The 19,962-nt window shown below is 42.7% G+C and overlaps 1 protein-coding gene across 5 annotated transcripts in view; it reads right to left on the reverse strand.

Annotated features, from left to right (window-relative positions):
* LOC111596405 (band 4.1-like protein 4) overlaps positions 1 to 15,311 on the reverse strand; it is a 59,281-nt gene extending 43,970 nt beyond the window's left edge. For 4 of the 5 annotated variants that reach the window (XM_030224904.1, XM_030224905.1, XM_030224903.1 and 1 more), the window contains exon 1: positions 14,321 to 15,311. The gene's annotated coding sequence lies outside the window, so the exon portion shown is untranslated. The remainder of the gene's footprint in view (positions 1 to 14,320) is intronic. The other variant, XM_030224902.1, reaches the window with a different exon arrangement.
* Positions 15,312 to 19,962: the final 4,651 nt, after the last annotated feature.

Genomic DNA, 19,962 nt, shown 5'->3' on the forward strand with positions numbered 1-19,962 from the left:
ACATATGAAAAAAAAATGGGCTTGGTTCAATAGCAGCGCACAATGAATTATTATAGGTAAATATCAGCATATGTATATATATGTATCTGATTGTGTGTTGCCAATTAAAATAATATTATGTGCGCCTCATTAGCCCGTTAAATGCCAACTACGAAAGAGAGACCTTAAACTTAACAGATATTGCATATAATTCTTCTGCTGGCAATTAACAATTCTTTAGCTGGTATTTCACAGTTTCTTCATTTGTCTTTGTCATCTTCTTTGAACTGCAGCGCACGTAGCACAGGGCGTATGAGTGTTGGGTATGTGCAACGCCTAACAATAGTTTCGACACCTCATTTCTTTAGCATGCTGCCAGCTCGCATGTGCTTCGTCTCTTTCATTTAATTTCCCCTTCTCTTTCTCCGTGGACTCTTTCTTGTTGCGGCACTTGTCTAGGCGTTGCCTCATGTAATTTGCTAGCCAGATAAATATCTTGCAGCTTATCACGATGCCTTAAACTGCCAACTGCAGCGGCTCTCCAATGGCTGCAGCTTTTCATGGGAATAATTTATGTGAAGGTTAGTTGCAAGCTCACACGAAATTGCAAGCGAGTGAAGCCAGAGAGAACCGGTGCGGCTGGGGGCGTTTACTTTCACAAGTCAACACGTGAGGCAGCTGTAAGTAACGGGGCGCGCATTGTGCGGCTGTCTGACCTCATTTGTGGGCGCAATTTGCTGCAAATCTGTGGCAACTAACAGCTAACCAGGCAGACGGCCGGTCGGGCGGTCGGCTGGCCGGTTTTAGTCTGGCATCAGGCAGGCAGCTAGCCAAGCATTGCGCCAGCATTCATTAACAACAAATTGTGAACGAAATGTGCATTAAATAAAATGTTATGAGCAACACACATCCCCCATAGACCATGCAGGCAGCGGCATATTCGTGATTTGCTTTGGTGCTGGTCAAGTTAGCAATTTGACTAAGCGTGAAATGCACAGACCACAACAAATTAGAAAAAACTGCTCCAGTTAGCCAGGATAGCGGTAATAACAACAATAACAGCAGGAACAAGATAATGAGCTCGAGTGCTGCACACTCAGCGCGCTGCAGCTAAACGCACATTTATTTCTGTATCAACTAAGCTTGCAATAAAAAGTCTGCTATAAAATGCATAGACTAGGCTAGACTATTAATCACAAGTTTTTATAGACTTGTGGCAGTTAGCCTCAGGTTATGAGGTTAAGGCTTACATAAAGAAAAAAGCTGAGTTTATACATATAGTGACTAGAGCGGACCAATATAAATATATATTGTGATGGCAGCCTTGCAATGATTTACAGGGTATTAGCTCGCAGGTGACTACGCACAGACTTTAGTCAGTTGAGTTGAGCTGTGATTCATGCCTTGTCTCCAGGGCATAAATCAGTTAAAACAGAGCAGAACTGAAATGCAGCCAAATGAAATGAAATGCGCAAATGTCTGCAAGGTCTAAGTCAGCCATTGCATGCGGAATTTCCATAAAGCAACTGCGAATCGGTTTCAGTGCGGCCCGCTCTACGTTCTGGGGGGCGTTATCGAAACGCACCTGTGCTGAATGCTTTGCCAACAGGTAGCCACCCAGCACCAACTTCACTGCCAGGCCCAGACAGCTGCCGAACTGGTAGCAGTGGGCTGCCCCAGCTCCAGTTGGGCATACAAATGAGGAAGGCGCGCACAAGCTGACAGCGCACGTGCTTTATGCTAATCACTTGCTGGAATTGGGCGTGGGCCGACGCTGGCACCGGAGGCAAACAGCTAAAGCCAGCAGACGCACAATCAATTAATTAGCCATATTCAATAGATAAGTTAATGAATATAAACTCTGAGCTCTCAGAAGGAAACAACTCCTACAAACGTAATAAATCAACTAACTTACGACCTTTTCGCTGTCTGTTATATCTATTTAGTGAACTGAAAATATGAATAACAATTAAAAATTAGATATAATTTTTAATTTCTCATGGCTTCCCACGTTTATCCAAAAACTTGCTCCAGACTTGACTAGCAGCGTATTACGCTTGGAAGTTCTTTGATATGGGCAAAAAGTTTCTTTACACCTACATTAAATGCCTTAATGTGGCTAATTAATGCGTGACTAATTGAATTTTTATGGCTTATTGCTTATGGCTTGTAAATAATCTGGCTGCAAGTTTGGCTCTGATGTAATTAAGCAGCTGACAGACAACGTTGCGTATGCGCAATGTCATTCGCTGCAAATTAACATCAAATGTCAGCTTGTTCGCTTGCCGTGGCCATGGCTCACGTTGTTGCTGTTGTCGCTGTGGCAAACTGATTAAAGTCAAACTGTGACGCTCTGTGCAACGAACTGTGGAACGAGCGTTGTCAGCTTATGGGTAATCATGTGCAGCTTGGACCTGGAATTAGACACAGTGGTGGTCGTGCGCTTAGTCTACGCTTTCGTCTCCCTTTCCGTCTCCATCTACGCGTCTATCGCTGCTTCGGTCTCGGTCTGGGTCTCGGTCTGGGTCTGGGTCTGGGTCTGGGTCTGGGCCTGGGTCTTGGCTGCTCTTGCGCTTGTGTCTCGGGTCTTGGGGTCGCTCACTCGCTCGTTATGTGAGTTCAAGTTCAAGTCATGTGCAGTTGCTGGCGTTGGTTGCTTTTAATTAAAAGTAATGCGCGCCTTTTAGCTAAAATGTTGCGTTCCCCTCCCAGCACTTGGCTTGAATCTATTCGGTGCTTTAGATGGGGTGGCACACCCATCAGCAGCATTAGAAGCAAAGTTGCTTTTATATTATTTCGCACACACTGCGGGTCTCGCGGTTATTTATTTGATAGCTTTGGCAGGCGGACAAGCGGGCAGCCAGCAGGCCAAGCTAAGACGGGCCGTCAGTTTTGGTCAAATCACAGCAGGCGGCTGCTTGGTTCTCGTCCATTGATTGTTGTGTAAAAAGAAAAAAAAACAACAACTGAAAACCGTGGCTGAATTATGCGCCCAGCCAGCAGAAATGGAACCAGAACAGCAGCAGCCGCGGCTGTGGCCCACGAACCCACAACTTTAATGCTCGAAATATGCAAAATCATGAGTCTGCGTTGATTTTAAATTGTATCATTAAAATGTAAAGGCAACCCAGAGAGCCGCAGCAGCAGGAGCAGCATAATGAAACAACCAACACCAACTCCAACAACCACAGCAGCAGCAAAGTAAGCAAAGCAAACAACTAACAAACAAAAACGCGCTGTAGAATATTTGTGTGTGTTTAATTTTTTCCGGCTTGTTCATTACAAATTTTGATTGAACCCCAACGAATCGACTGATAGACGATAGACAGCCTCTCCACACGGACAGCCAGTCTCTGGGGGGCACAGACACAGAGCCGCTCTGGGGCCAGATCAATCAATTTTTCGGCTTGCTAATAAATTGTGGAAAAAATAGAAAAAAATAAAATAAATTTAGCATTTCGGTTGCCGTAGCAATTATGTTTGTGTACAACCTCTTTTGCTGTGGCTCTCAGATGTTAATTTAATTTATTTTGCATGTCTAATTAAAAGCGAAACGGCTAAAGGCTTTGTTTTATACGTAAACTGCTTAGGCCCTGTGTCGCTTGATTTGTTAATCTGTTCAAAATAATTGGAAAATATTTCAAACAATTTGCTTACATGACATTTTGATTGGCTTAGCGTTGGCTGAAGCAATCATTGCCAAATCAATGAAATTAATTCCTAATCATAGTCTCAAATTTATATAATGTTTTATATAATTTATATAATATTTTTTATAATATTAGCATAGAATATACTCTTTATATTCCTGCAAAAATATTCAAAACTTACCACAGTTTATAAACATTTGCAATTTATTTAATACTCCTTTCTATACATATATAAATATTTAATAGAGATTATTGATATTTTTCTAAGGTTGCTTTTAATATATTGCTCACATTCGAGCTCTGTTTATTTGTCAATGAAAGAGTATTTGGATGAATATATATATATTTTTATATAGCTACACAAATACATACACATGTACACATGTACACATGCATGTGGCTGGGCACATATCAATTTTCCATCAGAATTGGAGCTGTCGAAATTTATGCGCACTCGCTGAACGTATTGAAAATTGACGTTTGGCAGTTTGTCCCAGTGTCTGGCTGGCTGTCTGCCCGGCTGGCTGTCTGTCTGTCTGTTTGATCAGTTCGCGTTTGGTGTTGATTTTACTCCAGTTGCAAGTTTGTCTTTGTGTGTTGTCGTTGTTGTTGGAATTTTATGCAAACGACAGTTTGCAACAATTTATGGCCATCGAAAATTGGCAACAAATTTTCAGCGTCGTATTTGCAATTTTCGCAATTTTGCGCAATCCAAATGAAAATTGTGCAAAAATAACGAAGTGCAACGAGAATGAGAGCTCATATATGCGATGCAAATTACAGATATTTCACTCAGTGAATGCATTCGACACTCTTTAGTTCATTTTACCAATGAACAGACCTCTACGTAACGCAGAGTGTGTAATATGAGTTTGAGCATATGGCGTGTTTGGCCGGAACTGAAATACAATCGGCTCTAAAAGGTGTTACAAACCTGACAGAGTTTGCAAGCTATTAGCAGCTTTTAGTTGTTGTTATTGTGGCTGGATTTCATGCTGGTAAGTCATTCTTGAGATGTTCGATTGCTGATTCCGCGCTCAAGTAGGAGTCGCTGCTGTTGCCGCTGCTGCTGCTGCCAATTGATTGCTTGAGCACAACGGGTTTCCAGTTGGAGCAACAATAAAAACAATAACAACAACATTTGTATGCCTTTTTGAGTGCTGTGCAGTTTGGCTGTGTCGCCAAGCCGGGAGCGGGCCAGGCAATCGGCAGCAGGCAGCAGGCAGCAGGCAACAGGCCGCAAGCTGCAAGCGGCAGCTCCAACAAATTGCCACTCCAAAGGTGTTGCTGCCGCTGTCGCATTGCGACGTCGCCGTTGGCATGTTGTTGGCTTTTTATTTTGTTTTTCGTTTCATGCTTGACTTTTTTGGAGTTCGCTTAACGCGCTGACACAACAATGGGCTAGCTGGTGGCAGCGAACATGATATTTGTTACCGCCAGGCGTATACGTAATATTTGATTTGCAATTTCTATTACAGCTTGCAGCGGACTATGGACAGTGGTCAGTGGTCAGTGGACAGCGGACAGCAGACAGCGAATAGCTTTGCAATTTGCAATTTGCAAAGCGCATAGTGAGTTGATTGAACTGTCAATCGCCAGCAGATATTGTGCTATAATTTAACTAATTTCTGTGCATTGTCCACATTTATGCCATTTGCCTAATTAAAATGCCCCGTGGACAGTTAAGTGGATAAGCTGAGACTCTAGAGCAGCTGTGGCAATATAAATATTTAATATCTTTTACTTCAGCTAATGGCCGTCGTAAGTGGTGCAGGCATCGCAGCAGGTTAATGACATTTAATTGGCCTTAAGTCGATACGGCTCCAAAGCGGAAATTGACCAATTGACATACATTTTTAAAGAGCCTATTGCCAATCCCAGCCAGGCCCAGCCAAGTAATGGAGCCACATTTTATTTGCTATATGCAACTCCATCCGTCTTTGCGCCGACTCCCACTTAGTCGTTGTAGTTAATTCAATACAACTTATTAAATATTTAGACTTGGCGTCGTATGTCCCACTTCAATGCAGACATTTCGCAATAAAGAACATTTTTATATTGGCGCAAAGGCCGCGTCTAATAAAAATAGCTACACGTTGTCAGACACAGAGAACTATAAAATTATACTGAGAAAAGTAAGCAAACAGCCAGCGACACGTCGGAGAGAGGGAAGCAAAACAAAACAATAAAAAACAGCCGCACTTTTCATAAGCGCGGCGAAAGATTTTGCAATTTATTTCGTTTGAGTCATGCCACGCAATTGTCTAAGCGTATAAAAACAACAAAAATTGAAAAAGGCAAAGAAAAAACACAAGCAAAAGTTTTTATGACTACAAAACTAACGGCAACCCGCACAGAAAGACAGACGGACTGACCGACGGCCTGGGCTGAGAGACTCACTTTTGGCTTTAACGGTACAGGCGTCTTGGACATCAGCGTCTCAGCGCCCAGCTGAAACCCAAGCCCAAACCCAACTCAGATTCAAGCTCGAAACGCCGTCGGTGTCAAGGTTAAGCATTTGACGGCACGAGCGTAACCGAAATTCAGGTCACTTGTAGATGCTGTGTAAAAGAGAGCAAGAGAGAGGGAGAGAGAGAGAGGGAGGTCCCATGGAGAACTTGTGAGCGAGCCAAAATCTAAAAAGATCTGACAAATGTGTTATCATAAATTTCAAAAGGAAACTTTCGTGGTCACAAATAATTGTGCGATTTGTATTCATTAGCAAATGATCATTTCGCTCATACCTGAAGCAGCTGTGCGGTTGCCTAACGATCAGCCATAATGATAGAGATTATTTATTATTCCCTTTTAGCAAAATTTCTAGTGAAGTTGCAGCTTCTCTCAGATGCCCAGATACAGCTACAGCTACAGCTACAACTACAGCTACTCATGTTCGTGTCATTAAAAAGCAAAAAGCCTTTTGTTTTATGGCGGTCCAAAAGTTGTTTCTTGTCAACAAGGCGTATTGGATCTGGCACATTCAGTCAACCTGGCCAAATGGAATCAAAATTGATGATTGCAACTTTTGTTTGATGCTGCCAAATGTGTAAATATTTGAATTAAACTAAATCAGGTTTGAGCAAGACCAAATCTATCTATGAAGAAACAAACACCAGAGAGTCAATTAAAAACTAAATTATTTTCCATAGACATGGGAAGGCCAAAAGCAAACACAGAATTGTAGCCAAGTCTTTAGTTGGACCTGGAAAGTTGCCGTTTAATAAACTTGTTAAGACAAATGTATTTCAGTTCCGTTTTGTATCTGGTCTCGTTGCTGCTTTCCATATGGTCATAATAACAATTATAAAGTGCGACTTGCGGCTTGTGGGTGGTCAGAGCCTATTAATCAAATCTGGTCCACAGATTGCCGGCAATCAGGCAATGGGAACTGGCTGCCCCACCTCTAAGCTAACACAGTGGAGTCCATTTGATGTGCTGCCTGTCAATGTTTGCTTAGCTTGGCCTCGCTGCGCCACATCATTAATCATAAGGCTCGACTTGTTCTTGGCCAGCTCAAATATATATATATATATATATAGATATATACATCCGTTGCTGCTAATTGATATTTCAAAGCAAAAACTTCTATGGCTACTTGAGTTAGACAAGTTTGGCACTTCCCAAAATTAGCAGGTTTACACTTTTAATTTCGTGTCTGTTGCGCCGCAAGCGAAAGTGGCAAAAGCAATTTTTGGCCAAGATTATGTGTGACTGTGTGTGTGTGCTTCCCAGAATCCGGCCTGGGATTAGCTACAGTCCAGCTGAGCCATTAGTGTTGCCGCGGCCAAAAATAACCTAATGACTTTTTGAGTAGCTGAGAAATTATTGATCAATATTACTTTTTTCGGTCTCTTTTGTGGATTGGCTGCTTGGCCAAGCGCATTGTGGCCATAGCTTGTACGATTTTTGTGGGTTAGTATGTTGCCGCATTTGGGTCGAACAGCAACTGTAGCAAGAGTTTCGGCAAGTCATCAGCCTGAGCTCATCAAAGGCCGCCAATCACATGAGCTCGGTGTAGTTTTGGGGGCTATTACCAAAGTTTCCTGATTTATGCGCAGGCATTTAACATTTGACTTTTATACGTTGGAAGCATTTTGGTTACACAAAAAACGAAAACTGAAAACCTACAAATTTACGATCACACGCTGCCCAAATACCAGAAAGATTCACTTGCAAAGGCAGACCATAAAAAGCCTAAAAACAACTCACAAAACTTTTCCATTTACATAGTTAAAAGTCAATGCCGCATAATTTAACAGGAAATCATTAAGCGTTGTGCGCGACGCTAGGTCCTATTTAAAAATAATTCACGCCCAGCAACAGACGCGAAGATGTGTTCCAATGCTCTCCACTCCCCACTCCCCATGCCCCTTCACCTTTTTGGCTGCAGTTGCTGCAGCGCAGACAACGAGGCATTTGACTGAACGCGTCTAGAATTAGAACTGTAAACAACATGTGTTGAAATGCCTAATTGATTGACTTGCCGTAGTTGACTTGATGGTGGTCTGTGCCCCGTCACCCGTCACCCGTCTCGCGTCTCGCGTCACCCGCCCATCGGCTACTCCTCATTAAATAGACAAACTATGAGTATTGCAGCTGATTCGAATCTTATGGCGTTGGCATTCAATCGAGTCATTCGAGCATTTGATGAATCTGCGGAGCGCATCGTTTGATAGATCGTTAGTTAGTTAGCTCGTTGGTTAGTTAGTGGAAGCCACTTGGCCAGTTGGTTAGCCGCTTTGATTTAGTTTAATTCGATTAGCTGTTGCTGCATTCGTTCAGGTCGCAGCTGTGCGAACGCGGAAGAATGCAATTAGTCTGGCTATTTAATGATGTGCCAGTTGGCCCGAGCGCGAACTATTCATGCGGCAGTTATTAAATCAATTTTGCCTTAGCCACAATTTATTACTTAACGGCGTTTTGTTTCTAGCCATATTTATTGGTATGCATAGCGCACACTCGTTGCTGCTGCCGCCGCTGCCGCTGCTCAGTTTGTTTTCCATTTCTTTTTTGCATTGGCATCTGCATTTGCGTCTTTTGCCAATTACAGTTAACACAGACAATGGCGCATAAAGCATTCTAGCACCAGAGACCGCTGCCTGAATGGGTTCTCTGGGCGCTGTATCGAGTTGGTCAGCCAACTTTCCAATTGGCAATAAAGCATGCGAAAACCAATGGTATTTCTTTTAGTTTTTTGTGCTCCTTTCTTTTCCATTTCAGCGCACCCGTGTTGACCACAAAATGTTGATTACCGCGCTCAGATACACTGCGCACACACACACACACACACACAGAGATACAAATGTATCTTTTGCTTGTGTACAAGCTGGGGGTAACAATGGCATTTTCACGCGCCCTCCAAGCAGCCACAATGGAGCAGAGGCGTTGTAAATGCCCAAAAAAGGTTGCAGCCACAAAATAGACCAGAGCCCAAGACCAAGACCAAGAGCAAGACCACGAAACAAACCGATTTCGAGAGCCCAAAAGCAATGCCTACTTGCGCCTGAGAGTGAAAGAGCTGTGAGTGGTCTGCCTAACGGTAATTCAAGTTAACGAGCTAACGTAAATTAAGATCGCTTGTTCTTGCTGCCCCATAACCAAGCCAAAGCACAGCAGCCAGCCAAGGTAGCAAGTTCTTTTGCAACTAACCAAAAAAAAAACAAAAAATAAAAACAAAACTAAACAAAAACAAAATGTGTTTAGGCCCAGCTAGAAGTAAACAAAAGAATGGGACAAAAACGAGCAAACAAGCTTGAAAAAATTGAGTCGAATGTCTGTTTTATTTTTAGCCACGGCCAGCAAGAAATATGGGAAGCTGCCCAAAAAAGGCCACAAAACTAGCTGCAAGACTGAACAAGAGAGAAAAAGACGGTCGGGGTTCTGCATGCAGACAGAATGCAGTCAACGCCAACGCAAACGCACATGAAACATATGAGAGACAGGCAACTGCAGCAACTAGACACAAGTGCTGCGCAGTTTACCAGTTCCCTGCAGCTCATCAGCTCCTGTCTATCAAAGTCCACAGATACACACGCACACACAGAGAGAGGCACAGCAGGCGCACATCATTTGCATGTGGGCAGTGGGTCAGCATTAGCAGCGCTTCGAAAGTTGTTTCTATCAATAGCTAAAAGTCTGTTCATCATTTGTTTTTTTTTCTTTTCTGTCTCTTAAGCTCTTTCACTGTTCTCTAATCTTAACTCTTCATTTGTTCTTTATGCAAGCGAGCTCTTAACAGTTCTTTTATCTTAATTCAAAGTCTTTTCTTGTGTTCTTTCACTGCGCTTAATCACAGCTGATTTTCATGCGGCTCATCCATTGGGGTATATTGGTATAAAGGTAAAGCTAAGCTATGCATATGTTTACTAGGCATCTTTTAGTCAGTCAGCATGGACTTTCTTTAACTTCTTCTATCTGTCCCTCTCCCTCTCTTTGTCGTATCGTTTTACCATGCAGCACACACTCGCACACTCACACACTAACTGAGCTCTCACTCATGATTTTCTAGATGGCCAACGATTTAACTCTGAATAGCATCATAAACAGCCATGCAGCTTCCCTTTCACTTTGTCTACTTGAATTATCCATCAACCTTTCTTTCGCCCTGATCAACTGCAACGTTTCGTATCGTTTCGTTGCGCCATTTGTTTTAGTTTTTCTCTCTTTCTTTCTTTTTTTTTCATTTTAACTTCATTGGAATCTTCATCAAGCCGCATTACAAAGAAATACAAATCGATTTTACCCAGTTCTGTTTTTGTTTCTTCATAGATTTTAACATGCAGCGCATTTGCTTTTATGACTTTTCTTGTCGTTATTGTTCCCTTCTACAATGGATGTGCTCCGTAGCCATAAAACTTGAAAATGTACTAGATATTTGGACTGTTCCCCTATGTGGACATTGCTGCCCCACCCAGTTCAGTTCAAGGCAACGTCATCATTTAGGCAGCGTCATCGCGTTCCGTTGGCTGTTAGTGTTGCGTGCAACATGCCTGTTGTTCTAGTTGTTGTCATAAAAACGCTGGCGCTTTATGACTTACTTTGAAAATACAACCTCAACTTTTGCCATTGCCAACTTGGTGCGGAAATAGACTTAATGATCAATTAGTTTTGGCCGTTGACGTTGGGGCAGTCACCTGGGGAGTGGGACGCGATACCGTTAGCTTCCGACTGGGCGCGGCATTCGGGAGGGCAAGCAGAACAGCCCGAAACCGGCCCTCTAAGAAATCTAATGAGCAACTTTGGCGCGCTGCAATTAACTAAACTCTAATTGGAGACGCTGCCTGGGCATAAAGTGTGTATTTTAAGGCCATTACCGATGGCTTCCTGTCGCAGTTGCTTACATAAGACATTGCCAATGCCTGGGATGATGCATCCAGAAGTTGCCGTATGATTGCGCAAGTCGCAGCAGCAGCAGCAGCAGCAGCAGCAGCAACAGCAACAGCAGCTGCTTTAATTGGAAATTGTTGCGGGGCTAGGTAAAAGCGCATCAGCAGCAGTTGCTGCTGTTGCATCACATACAACCAAACACATTTACACACAGCATCGTCAAGTGTTCTAGTTACGTGGCTGCTGTCGTTGCTTTCAATCTTTTGGCGCGTTGCTGGCAATTGCATCACGCAAAGGCGACGTTGTTGATGGAGCCAACGGGTTTTTGTCCACAGATTCAGCTTCAGCATCGAATTGGGCTTCGTCTTCAGCTTCAGCTACAGCTTCAGCTTGGACTTCGTTTTCAGCTTCAGCTACGACTTCTGCTGCCGCTTCAATTTTAGCTTTAACTTTGGCTTCGGCTTTGGCTACTTTCTAAAGCAGCCTCCGCCTGGCTGCCTGCATGGCATCTACCCAACTCGACATCTTCGCATCTCGGTTCACTTGGTTAGTGTGCAGTGTCTTTTAGTTGTTCTTCTTATGGTTGTTGTTGTTGTTGTTGTTTTTTGTGTTTTTGTTTAGCGCCCAGGTAACTGTTTCAACTGCTGCGAAACTGGTGCAAGCATTGCTGCTGCTTCCTCTTCTTAGCCTGTTGTTCTCTCGGCTGTCGTTTTTTTTTCTATTTTGCTGCTGCTGTTTTTACTGCTGCAAGTTTGCAGTTAGTTTTACTGTTGCAGTGGCCACTGATTTTCTACTCGTTGCTCTTGTTGTTGTTGTTGTTTCTATGTATGACAATAGTGTTTTTTTTGTTGGCTGCTGCTGTTGCGTCAAATTGGAAATTAACGTGCAACTAGGCTAGGACCTGAACAACTTTGGTCCTTTGTTCTTAAAGTTTTTACCCTCTCTTTTTTGCAGAAATTAATTAAGTGCCCTGGCTGCGGATTTATAGAGCTTGTAGCCAAAGTTGTTGTGCTGTTAGTTAGTTGTTAGTTGTTGCTGTTGTTGCTTAGAGGCCAGCTTCTGTGTCACACGAGATTTGTTCTTGCTTTTTGCGTTCGGGTAATAAAAAGTTAAGCAATTTTTATGAATTTGCAACAACCATAAAATTAGATCGTAAACTTTGTTTTGTTGTTGTTTTTTTATTTTTTATTTTCGCACAAAATATGCTTACAATATTTGCCCAGTCAAAGTTGCTAATTAAGGAAACGGATGCGAGTGCTTAAAACAAAGACTTTTAATAGCCCTTTGGCAAAGTTTAATATGAAAGTTATGAAAGAATAAATTGATTTTATATTTAAATTTAATTTTAACTATTTTTCATAAATATGCGAAAGTTGTGGAAGCCAACGTAAGCTCGTAACGGAAATGAAAAGAAAAAAAGAACTATTAAAATGTTGAATAAAAAAAACTAATAAACAATATTTTAACTTTTTGACAAATAGTTTATTTGAATCACTTGGAGCACTGACAATTATATTAATAATAATAAATAAATGTCAAGCATATTCAATAGCTGAAAGAGCCATAAATCAAATTGATTTTCTGAACTTGGACTTTTTAGATTGATAACTTCGAAATGCGTCTGAACTTTGTGGCAATATCAGTTGGCTGGCTGCGACAGACTTATCGGGCGACACTGTGTAAACAAACAGCTCAAACGTTTTGGCGCAATTTAATTGTCAAGCTGAGGGCAATCCTTTAGGCCGCCCCCGCTGACAGCTGTTTGATGGATGCGGAAGCCCAAATGCCGAAAGCCGAAAGCCAAAAGCCGCGACAGCTTACCCGATTAGACGGTTATGCTTGACGGTTGTTAAGCGGAGTCGGAGTGGGAGTCGTTGCGTCTTTATCAGCAATCTGTCAGTGTGGCAACAAAGCGGCAACATCATCATCAGCAACAGCGGTCGCGGCAGTTGCGGCAGCATCAAAGAGGTTGCCTCGCCCTCAATTCTCCAAGTCCCCTTCCATTTGGTGCGTTCGTGGTTTGTGCCTGACGTTGAATTTACAAATTACAACTAATTAAAAGTTGATGAGTCTGCGTGAGTGAAATCAAGCACAGAGCATTGCCCCGCAGCCCGCTCACTGAGCCCATTCGATAAGCAAATGAGGAAGTTGCTGCTGCTGCTGCTGGTCAGAAAATTCTGTGGAAAATGTTATGCCCAAGCACTTGTATTTTTATAACATTTATTTCTTTTACGTGGTTTTTTTCTTCTTATTTTTCACTTGCGCAAGTCATCGCAAAGCTGTCGTCTCCGCACGTCTGCGATGTTTATCTCAAAGATGGTCGAAGGTATCTGCAGATGAGGGACAGACACATCCGCCCAGCGAAATAGTTGTGAGAGGAAATGTTCCAGCAGCGATAAATGTGACAAAGTTGCACTATAAAAATGCAAAATAAATGTAAAAAAAACCCTAAACATGCTATGGGTGTATTCATAAAGTTTTTGCTCAACTGTTTGTGTGGGAATGGCAAATAAAATTATTACGACAACTGCGATGACGACGACCGTCTCGACGGCCAATTGACTTGTTTGCCACGGCCCACAGAACTTTGTGGCAGCAACAAAAAAAAAAAAACAAAAAAAGCACAAGCAAAATTTGTTAGCAGCTGGCTAAATACCCTGGGAACAATTTTTGCTAGCGAAGCCAACATTTTGTTCATATAATAATAAACAACAAAAAACACCTTGTTATATAATTTATACTGCATGAATTTGTTAGCCTCTGCATAAAAACCATCTGTCAGAAAATTGATCACAATTATTGCTGTTGTTGCTGCTGCTGCTGCGGCAACCTTGACAGTTGCTGCTTCTTAATTAAATAATGTCAACCTGTCCGCGCTGCTGTTGTTGGCATTGTTTGTCAAGATTTGCTCTCAACTGCAATTTGATGAGGCTGCTCGTATTGCGGTCTACGGCTACGAATGTTGCATGTGCGGCAGGAAGTGCTAAAACTATTAGTGGCACTTATTTATTCATTAGAGGCAGTTAGAGACACCCAGCACAAACACTAATGGGGCACACACGCACACACACATGGTAACTCCAATTATGCAGTTAGCTGATGATGAGAGCGGGGCTAAGGATACGCGACAGCATCAGGATGTTGCCTCTGCCTCTGCCACTGCCACTGCAACTGCTGCTTATGTATTTGCATAATGTCGAATGACGTTGCAAGCAACTGAAGCGCTCATAATGGTGGCAGAAACGAGTACCCCTATGGCTGGGTGTGTGCGTATGTGCATTTCAAGTCAATGCACCCGCCGCTTTATAAGTTTGAACTTAAAGCAAAGGTTCAACGTGCGTATACGTCATGTGGCAAATGCTTACCTTACAGTTAAATATGTCTTTGTTTTTTCTTGTTTTTTTTTTATGATGATATTCACAGATCGTATACAAATCAAGACCAAAATATGACGATGGTATGGCTTATAAGCACTGCCAGCTGCTTGGTGCTGGCTGAAGCTTTCTTGCTGTTGCTTTCGGTTGGGTTTGCGTTTGGTTAACTCTGCGCCGCATGGGACCGATTTCTGCAGAACAAACGCGACTTACACACACACACATACACATACACCCGCACACACTTCGGCACAATAATAAAAGCGTAAATGCTTATTTATTTGCAAGTCGTTCACAAAAATGCGCTTGTATAATTTATGAAGGCGAAGCACACGACGACGCTGGCTCTGAGCTGCGTACTGGGGACGAACTCGATAAACATTTTGAAATGCGAATTGAACTTGTTTTATATTCGTATTTATATACATACATATATATTATATAAAGATATATATATATATATAGACTTGTGTTCGTTGTGTTTTTGGGCCCTTGTTGACTGGAGGGTTATTAGAATAAAGCGCCTGCAGGGACCGCTATAAAACGCAGGGTCACAGTGACCGAAAGCGAAAGCGTCACAACGCGATGGCAATAACAACAAATTGAATAGCACACAAAAAATTTGATTACACACCGGGTTTTATTTCGTTGGTATTTTGATTGGAGTTTTAGATTTGAATTGTCAACGTTTAAAGAGCAAAGCCTCTGAGTGAACTCAAATGGACGAAACGCGCGCTTCGTCGACTGCACTGACCGAGTCCGAGTCGACAACTGGGCTTAGTTCAGTTGAGTTCATCAATCAAAGCGACAAAGCCGAATGCAATTGCCGAGAAAAGCGCTTCAATTGCAACCAAACGATCGAACCACACCGAAAACGAAACCGAAACCGAATCAAACACCGAAACCGAATTCGATACGAACGAAAGAGTCGCGCGACTGCTTCCCGAATTAGCCAATCGTTAGATGCGCTCCAAGCATGCGTTCGGCACGACGTTTCAACAGCAACTGCTTAGGCCGGGCGCTTCGAGCTGCAGCCGTCAGCTCTATGTGGAACGCATTTGTGGACTGTGGATGCTATTGACGTCGAGTTTTTGGCGCCAGCTTTGTAGAGTTTCACAGTGCCGGCTATTCATTGAGAGCGTGGAGAGCGAATAAAAGGCAAAAGGAATGAAAGCAAGTAGCACGTGCAGCCAAAAGCCGGTCTCCCGTTTATCAGTATTCATTTCATGAATAGTCTATGAAATAATTAAATCTTATTATATTACTCAACAATTTTTGTAAATTTTATTAAAAAATTCTAAATACATTTATGCACTATTTCTGCGAATTTGTGTTAGATACTTAACAAAATAAAGGCGTCTGTGCTTTAATTAATATTAATTTAATTAATTTCAAGAATTTTTTAAAACTTCTCAGGTATTTTGTTGCTTTTGGGCAACTTCTTTCAAAATGCATTGCACATGTTACGAACATGTCGAGCAAAACAAACTGCAAAAGTGTGTAGACTTTGAGAGCGCATGCGCATGCGCCAAGAGCGTCCCAGCTATTGAGAGAGAAAAAGAGACCACGACAGAGCCGGCAATGGCAACGACCATAAAAATAAACACATTGCATAGCCACATGAAAAAGACACCACCAAAAGCAAAAGAAACAGCAGCAGCAATCACCTAGGCTAGAGCTAAGGCGTGGGTGAGGGGGAAGCTGGATGCGTACGGTAGCAATAGCATCTGCTTTATATCAGAGGCATTGCTAAGTAACTGATGCCTTAAGATCCCTAATTGTCTTAAGTGTGCTGCTAGCTGTCTATCTGTTTAAGGGGGAGTTAGATCGTAGGGGAAGATCTGTACGAATCTAAAAATTCCCAAGCACAGTTGATGCCTAGTGATGCCGGGCATTTGAGTAGCAGCAAACAGAATTAGAGAATTTTCAATATAATTTGCTATGATTGCGGATCAGAAGACGCCACAAAAGCCCGAAACGCCTTGGAATGCCCAAATGGCTTAAAATAGGCTGGAAACTTTGCGTGCCGTTTGCAGCGGCCCACTATCGAGCATTGGTCATCGTCTAGCGCACACACACACGCGCACACACACACTGTCAGTGAGGGAAAGGAATTCAGCTAGAAATTTATCTACGCTAATTTCAGAGCTAAACTTGTGTAATAAAACCGCATCATCGACCGCAATTTTCGCTGTTCGCGTGCCGTTGCCAATGTTGTGAATGCAGCTTCCAGCGCATCTACCAGCTCTGCGGACCACTATTCTTTCTCTTCTGTTTTTTTTCTTCTGTTTTTGAGTCTCTAGCCGCAGTCTTGCACTTTGGCAGTCTTCGCATGAACGCCTCCAATTTCTCATAGAACTCGCATCGAGGGGGAGCCTGGCGTTTGGTTTATGGTTTATGCGCCGCCGTTTTTGGTCTATTAAAATGATTGCAGTATTTACGTTGCGCTTTTCAACCATAATTTGTATTTGCTATGCTCATCATCATCATCATTGAGTGTCCAGCCGATCGATTTTTGGTCTTTTTGCATTCAATGCGCCCGCTTACTTTGTATCGTTGCCCAGCCAGCGTCAGAGTCAGATTTGGTGTTGGAGTCGGAGTCGGAGTCGGAGTCAGAGTCTGAGGTAAGCCAAAAAGCAAGGCAGCCGCAAGCGTTTAGCTCTCAATGCTGACCCGTTCTCTATGCTTTTCTATTGTTTATCTACGACGCGCCAGGCACAAGCAGCAGACCCGATGCCAGGCCCATGTCCAAGCCCAAGCCCAGGCCCTGGCCCAGGCTCAGGCCTCGCCCCCTTTGACTGCTTCTCTCCTGCTTATGCGTTAATATTTCTGGCTTATCGCCCCGGCGTCACTTTGGCGTATTTACAATGATTATTGATCGCTTAATACGAATTGCGTTCCATTTGTTGTCTTGTGTGCAGCTCGAGACACAGTTGACGTGATATTCTGCATTGAATGGACACTGGTTTCGATTTCTATTTGTCTTTTGCACAAATATTTGACTCATGCGCTCCCATGATCAATTACAGCTCAGCTGAGCAGCCTTCAGCAGCTGACAACTCGCAGTTCGCAGCTCGCAGATAATGTCAACGGCATCGTCTCGACAGCACAATTTGTCTGCGCCATGTGAAAGTCCAATATGGTGAGCGGCAAAACTTTCAGTTTCATAAAGTCCCCGCCGCACACAGAGTCGTCTATCAAGCCGATGATTATGATATTATGATGTGCGGAGCTCATGGTATTATTCACATGCACAAATAAAAATACTTCAATCTTTGTGCGCTTTCCATGCACAAATTCATTTGTCGCTGGTTTATTTGCCTCGCATTAAGTCCCAGTGAAACCACATAAATCAACTCAAATGTGTGTGACTATGAGTTACCCTGTGCTCTTAATGAATACATTTATTATTATATAAGAAATGTCATCATATTTATGTCGCAAATCTTGTGCTATCTTTCAGTCTAGGAAGTGTTGGGTAAACTTTTGAGATAGGTCAGTTGAACAAATAAGAAAATGACGACTTAATCTACCTGTTTTACAGGGTATCTAGAGAGAGCTGTGTATCAAATTGAAACTACAAATTGCAGCATATTGAAAGAAAAAAAAAAGCGAATTCAAAGTCAAGAGCCACGCCTGCAATACGACTGGGGACAATGAACTCAAGCACAGCCCTTTCGGCTGAGCCAAAAGGCAAAGTGTAGCATTAAATAACCTGTTTAAGTTTTTGGAGTTTTTTGTCCGCACTTCCGTTTGCCGCAGAAGGCTGCTAATTTTGACAGATTACAAGGCATTGAGTGGGCCCCGGGCGACGACTTGGGTAAGCCACCAGCCGTTCGCTTTAATCAATAGCTCGATGCCCGGCGATGCTTATATTTGGTATTTTCGGCATGTAGCTGCACATTGAACTGCCATAAATTCAGTGAGCTTCAAATGTTGCTGCTGCACAGTAAGCCACAGTAGTCACCCTGCTGTTTTCAATTACGCGCAGGAGCCCTAAACTCTACCCCCTGAAGGGGGAAGGAAAATAAAAGTTGCAAAGAATTTATGAGCTGCATGGTCGAAAGCATTTACGAATCTGCATACAAAAAACCAAAGAGCGAACCGCAGACGACGCCAACGATTAAGCGCCCCAAATCAGCGGCAGACTCATAGCCAAAGCGAAAGCCAAAGCCAAAGCCAAACCCAAAGCCAAAGCCAAAGCCAAAAGCAACACAAATATCCGTAGCCGCAACCGTAAACGTAACCGAAACCGCGGCACCAACAGCGTCAGCAGCAGCAATAAAAATACCCCGGCAAAAAGTCAAATGACAAATGCTCGCACTTAAGAGTTTCGGTTAAAATGTCGCTGGCCGAAGCCGAAAAGCAAACATAAAGTGTTGAATGCTAGCGGAAATCACTTGAAACCGAGCATAAATCAAAGGAAACAATAATGGAACACGCCAGGACCACAAAAAAGCAAAAACAAAACGAACGAAAAAACATCAAGTGGAGAAAATGGAAAATGGAAAATGGCGATTGCAGCTTCCGCCGTGGCAAACAGCAACAAGAAACTGATAAAAACAAAAGAATTTAAATATAAAGAAGTGTCTTTAATCAAAAACGCATTGAAAAAGCCAAAGCCATAAGGAGTAACAAATGAATGGGAAATAGTGCAAATGCATGGCAAAAATTGAAGAAGTAGACGAAATGCCTGAGGGCCGAAGGATGCATAGGATGTCTGCCGGCCTGCTGGCAGTGCTGCCCAGCTGAGTGAGTGATTTATGGGCAGCTGTCAACGTCTGTGCCTTGAACTTGCGTCTGCTGGCTGCAAGTCTGGAGAGGCTTAATTGGTGCGGCTTCCAACAACCGTTATTCCATCTGTCATTACCCACTGCATCGGAATGCAGCGCAGGACATCATCGTCCCTGGCATACCCTGTCACAATCTGATGTAAGAAACTTAGCAGTCTGGGCTGATGGCAGCTTAAGCAAGTGAGAGTCGGGTTGAAGTCTGTGGAATTCCCTAGTGCTGAGAGTTCATATGACGTCACATAGATCTATCCACGTTTTGTTGCTGAGTCAGTCAAATTGTCCACACATCCATTGAGACAGGCAATAGAAGATAATTAGAAAACAGTTTATAATGCCCACTTAAAGCGCAGAGACAACATTTGCTTAACTAGACACTAATGGGGTATGGCTGAGCCTACCCGATTGCCATTTAAGGGATTATAATTTTTAGCATTGCCCGAAAAACTGAAAGCTGAAAACTTCAGGCGCAAACTTTGCAGACAGTTTTTGTGCCATTTTGGCTCGACATCGGTGGGAATTTTGATGGTTTTTAGTTTTCAGTTTTTATTTCATTTTACGGCATTTGAATTCAAATGTGCTTTTAAATCGGCTTAGTTAGACGAGTTGCCTTCATGTCCCTGACGGCTTAAATTAAATGCGCTCGCTCGAATCCCGACAAAAACGAAATAAATATCCAAAAAATCTAAAAAGCTTTTTACCCCGTCAAAGGTGCTTAAACAATTTGATAGTTTTCTGTTTTTCTTTTTCAGAATGTCAACTTGCTTTAGACGATAGCCTACGACCGGATGCAACATGAACTGCAAAAAATATCTCTAATCTAATCAGCGTCACTTTCACGCC

This window comes from Drosophila hydei, unplaced genomic scaffold (genome assembly GCF_003285905.1).
Source record: "Drosophila hydei strain 15085-1641.00,03,60 unplaced genomic scaffold, DhydRS2 tig00008119-arrow-pilon, whole genome shotgun sequence".
Classification (NCBI taxonomy): Eukaryota; Metazoa; Arthropoda; class Insecta; order Diptera; family Drosophilidae; genus Drosophila; species Drosophila hydei.